This window comes from Thamnophis elegans, chromosome 2 (genome assembly GCF_009769535.1).
Source record: "Thamnophis elegans isolate rThaEle1 chromosome 2, rThaEle1.pri, whole genome shotgun sequence".
Taxonomy (NCBI): Eukaryota; Metazoa; Chordata; class Lepidosauria; order Squamata; family Colubridae; genus Thamnophis; species Thamnophis elegans.
In genome coordinates, this window is record NC_045542.1 from 82,464,862 (window position 1) to 82,470,861 (window position 6,000).

The window sequence follows — 6,000 nt, forward strand, 5'->3', positions numbered from 1 at the left end:
ATGTGTATCAGTGGTGGGATTCACTTACCTTCCCTACCAGTTCGCAAATGGGAACACACACTCGTGCATGCTCACATGTGCCACACATCTGCACATGTGCAGTGCTTGCGCATTACATTGGGGCAAGTGGGTGGAACCTCCTGCAGCTGCCACTACCAGTTTGCCCGAACTGGAGCAAACCGGCTGAATACCACCTCTGATGTGAATGTAGTATTTGTATGCACTGCAGTAACATGAATTGCAAATATGCCTCCCCCTTCCATTTAATGTTTATGAATTTTAACAGGCTTCATTCACCCTCTCCAAAGAAAGTCCTGTGAATCAGGCAGCCTGCAAATAATTGTAATAAGCAATAGTATGTTGATATTACTGCAAATACTTGTTCTCTGATGACCAACAATATTTTTGTTTTTCACATGTTATTTAATGGGAGAGTCAAGCTTGAGATTGGATATAGGAAATGTATCCAAACTAGCTATGCTCCAAAGAGCAGGGGGTAGGAATGCTTGTTTTAAGTAATTTAACATGAAATCATCTTTCCTCTTGCTAGACATTTGCAAGTGTCATATGTCCTGCTTTACTGGTAGATTATAGGGAAATCCAGACAGAGCTACATATCTTGTGTAACCATTAGGAAAGCTAGGATAACTCGAAAGAAGGTATTTAATCTCTGTATACGTATTTTAATCAACTATGCTCCCTTTCTTTTGGGGGAAATTCTTAATTTCTTGTAATTCTCTAGCTTTAGGGAGAATATTGATGTAAAGTCTTTTAGTGTGCATCTTTGAGTCAGTGTTAACTCCTGATACCAAGAATCATTTAAAATCAGACTAGAGCTGGAAGGGACCTTGGAGGTCTTCTAATTCAGCCTACTTCTGCTCAAGCAGGAGATTCTATACCATTTCAGACATTACCATTACCATTAAGTTCCTTCTTAAAAACCTCCAGTGATAAAGCAGCCACAATTTCTGAAGGCAAGCTGTTCCATTGATTAATTGTCCACACTGTTAGGAAGTTTATCCTCAATTCCAGGTTGCTTATCTCCTTCATTAGTTTCCATGCATGGATTCTTGTTCTGCCCTCTGGTAATTGCCTGGACTAGTCCCTGTAATTTTCTTGGTAAGGATTTTTCAGAAGAAATTTGCCCTTGCCACCTTCTTCCTAAGGCTGAGAGAGAGGGTATGGCCCAAGGTTACCAAACTGGCTTTTTACCTCAGGCAGGACTAAAACTCACAATCTTCTGGTTTCTAGCCTGCTGCCTTAATCACTACTTTATGTTGGTTCTCCCATAGATACAATGATGGAAACTGTGTCAGAGTGCCAGCTGAAGTATCTGGCACCACATAAAGAAGCCACTTGATTAGATATAGTAATTATCTTTCCCATTTGAGGGATTAAATAAATATACATGATTTGTGTTCTATTGTTCAGACCACAACTCATGCATCTCTCTGACATCTGAAACTTTGCCAAGACACAATAAAAATATCCCCATCCTTTAAAAAAAAATTGCCTATTCTGAATAATTTCAATTTTATTGATGGGTTTTAAATTCAAATACAGAAGCCAAGAAGAAGATTTTACTTTTTGTTTCGTCTCAAAGAATTGAGAAAAGGAATATGTGTCTTTGTGTGTATGCATGTGTCTCTCATCAATATATAGTGTGTGTATGTACATATGGTCTCATCCATGTACAGTTTGTTCCAGTAGTCTATTGTCCCAAAGATGCTTTTTCAAAACAACAGACTTCCTTTGGTTTTTTCTTTGAAGATGTTTAGCTTTTCATGCAAGAACCGCCTTCAAAACTTTTGAAAAAACACCCTTGGGACAATCATGACCTGGATGATTGAGAATCTCCATAGACATCCAATAACCCATTGTTTTTACAAATGAATGGATATGTAAAGCAAAGAATCTGAGGCCAAACCAGCTTTCCCCATTCTGATATTCTCTAATTATGCTGACAACAGCTTCCATATACTCTTTGAGAAGATGGCTAAAAGCTATTTTTTTGTTGATTTAAAAATCCAGCAAAAAAGGAGATTCCCCACTTTTGAGGAGTCTTAGCCTAAATGTTTGGAGTCCTGAGCTGTTTTGTTTGCGAGGTTTGCAGAATGAAGGAAAAAAAATAGCTTTTCTGTGGTCGAGAGTGTTATTATTTATTCAGTCCCTTGGTAATAAAGACACTATTGTTTCAAAACTTTGCCTCTGCCAAGTAACACTTAGCAACACAGTAGCTAAAGGCTTCCTGCTTCATTTATTCATTGGTTTCCCTACAAAAAGGGAATGAGGATACATATACCATTTTTACCCTTTGTGATAATTTGCAAGAGAGGCTATTATGCCTCTTAAGTGGGATTGTCCCTCTTTGTGGCTGTGACATAGAGGATTATTTCTTTATTTGGCTTTTTAAAATGGCTAGTCCAATCAAGAACTTGAGAAACAGGGAAGTGATCATTCAGACTATATAGCCTGATGCCATGATACTGATGGAAGCCAGATTAATAGGCCAGTGTGAAGTTTCCCCATGGATGATACACACTAGGATCAGATGTGTTATTCAGACTGTTTGGACCGATTCGGGCGAACCGGTAGTCTTGCCCACACATCCCAGGTCTACGTCGTCCTATTTAGCCATGTTTTTTAAGCCACACGGATGCATGCAAGCCGCATGTGCAAGCAAAACACACGCACGAAAGGCACGCATGCTCACAAAGTGAGTGGGCGCATGTACGGCGAATCGGTGGTAAACTTATGTAAACCCCACCTCTGAGTAGGATGAATATTGTTGTAGTTTATGAAGCACTGGGGAACTCATACAAGGCACACTAAAGGCAAAATATAAAGTCAGCTTTAGAAATAGTTCTGAGCAAAAAGATGAAAGTCTGAAAAATAACATTTTTATGAAACAGCTAATAGGCAAAGAAAAATTGGCTTTTATTGTAAATATTCAATTTATAATTACCTGGTTTATGGTTGATAACTTTTCGCATACATTTATTCATTCTATTCGTATATTAATATTGACTATTTGTCTTTCCTATGTAAACAATCACTACTGAAAGCTTGCTTACAGAATACTCACAAAGTTTCAGAAGTTATTATAGTCATCTGGCAGGGATCATTGCTTGTAGCTATAGTTTACGCTGTGTACACTATCCAGACTCATTGTTGTGAGCTGGACAGCTATATAAATTATTTAAATCAATGACATACCACAATTAGTAAAATGCAACAGCATTTATAAAGGCCTTCTTAAAATCAGTTGATTATTGTACGTAACAGATTTTTATCATGAATAGTCTAAGTTCATTTGCTCTTCCTGATTCAAACATAACTTAGTTGAAAATATGCAGAGTTGGAGAAGGTTGATACAGATGATACATTGTATAGCTATTGGAATGGAAGAATTTCCTAATTAAATAACTTATGCGGCTATTATTATTATTACTTTTTTTGCATTTTCAGAGAACAATCATTTAACTATGCCACTGTATTCTAGTTAAGTTAATATATATATTTTCCTTGATACTTGATCCTGGATAGCCTAAGTACAAAATTATACAGAAGGACTTCTTCCCCAAGTAATAATATGTTCCTTGCCATGTATTTAATTTTTTTTTCAAGATCAGAGATGAATGTCAGCTGATCGTAATAAATGCAGTTGGTTTATATTTTATCTCACTGTTGTAACTGGAATCTCAGAGTAGCAAAAGATCTTCAGTGTATCCCTTTTGAATATATTTATTTATTTAGCTTACATTTATGATTGCTATCTACTAAAGGCATGCTGGGCAGTGATCAAAAATTAAACAAAACCAAATTCACAATTCATTATAACCTAGAGAATTACAGTTACTGATCTCAATTATTGGGATACATATATTTTTAACTCTGTGAAAGTGCATTTCTGCATAGAATTTTAAATGTCACATCTTAGATATCTATATGCAACTAAAGTTGAAAGTACTGTTGTTTTTTAAAAACTACAGATTTTTCATAAATCTGTAAACTATTGAAAACATAGGCATTTTTATGGTGACCTTGTTAAAGCATGATGAAAGTCTAACTAAACCTGCATCATAATCCTGATTAGTTAATTCATATTTAATCTACCCAAAGCCCCCCTTCAGGCTAAATATGTGTATTTTATTAACTTCAAAGGAGCAGCAGATGTTATTAAAAATAATATGTAATCATATGGGAAATATAGTTTTACACTCAGACCAGACCTGAAAATAGGTTTACTTAACAAAATTGTAATATGAAATTTACCTCATCTTTTGAAGTGAGTCAAAAAGTGGACTTTATGCTTAAAAGCCAAAGACATGTACTTTGAACTGGACAGCTAATCAATCAAACAAACAAATCTGTGAAACATCTATTGATGTTGAATTGGATGTATGTAGAATTTTCTTGGCTTAAGTTTTTTGAGCAGTCATGATACAGAAGAGATCGTACATCAACAATACGAAGATTCCTCCAAAATTACCCTGTTCAGGTTAAGGTTATCATGTCCCATTTCTTCACTTGCTAGTTAAGTGGTAAATTGTTATTAGATCTTCTTTATCTCTTAGCCTCAGGCTCCAAATTGTCCAGAAAGACCGGTTATGACCCAATATCTCATTCTGGTTATGAAAGACCTGATCTCTGATATTTGCTGCAGGGCTCAGCTGGTAATATAACATCTGTGTCTGTTGCAAGAAAAGCCGAGTATTATACAGAGCCTCTTGATGCACTAATTATGTGTTCATAGGTTGGGGGCTAGACAGATTTTGCCAGAATATGTGACTACATGTGCTGGCTAGATGTTCTTCATTGATTTGGCATTAGATCAACACCCTATGACGTGAAGTGATCATTGAATTAGGGTGCCATTGCATTCATAGAAAAGGATAATATTTTGAATATGCACAAGTCCTGGCTTACTTATGAAAGTCTTCCTTCTTCCATCTGCCTTCCCTATTTTTGATGTTTGCACATTTTTGAAGCAACGAAGCTTTTATTTAAAAGAAAAACAGGATTTTGTGCTGGATGAGGCAAATCATAAGTAGGCATTATTTTTTGTTTGCTACAATCAATATTAAAAAAAAACAGATTTGCATGCAGAGGCACCGCGATATTTCCTTTGATTTTGATAGGAAATCATTTCCTTTTCAATGCAACATTAGGTCTGCAATAGTATGTACAGCATGCTTAACAATAAGAGTATACTATAGTTTAACATTTTCGTTTTATCTCGGTTGCATGTCACTCTTTACTCTTATGGAGGTTGATATCAATATAAAAAAAAACATACATATTACAGTAAGCATATATGGATTTAGGTGAGGGGGACAAATGTTCTACAGTCATGTTTCTCTAAAAGAAAGTACAACTTACAGTACAGGCAATGGAATTAAAAAAAAAGTTAAACTATAGCATGTTTTTATTGTCAAACACCTTAAAGGCATCTTAAGAGCCATGGTGGCACAGTGATTAGAATGCAGTATTGCAGGCTAAATCTGCCGACTGCCAGCAGTTTGATTTCACTGGCTCAAGGTTGACTCAGCCTTCCATCTCTCCAAGATCGATAAAATATTGAAAGAACCCAGATAGTTGGGGGCAATATGCTGACTTTGTAAACCACTTAGAGAGAGCTGTAAAGCACTGTGAGGCAGTATATAAGTCTAAGTACTAATGCTATTACTGTATGAACTGTAAGAAAAGCAAAGTTTAGCAAAATTTTGAACTTCTCTGAAAGCCTAAGGAGTTCACTGCTGGATTTGCTGTGTTCACTTAACATGTGGTTCTCACATCAGCTAACCAGATTTGGACAGAAATGCAGTGGCGTCACACAAGATTTTGAGATATATTGTGATTGTTCTACTAGAGTTTTAGTCATCGGTGGTACCAGTGGTGGGATTCAGCCAGTTTGCACCACTTCGGGAGAACCAGTTGTTAAGTTTCTGAGCAGTTTGGTGAACTGGTTGTTGGAAGAAATCATTAGGGCAGAGAACC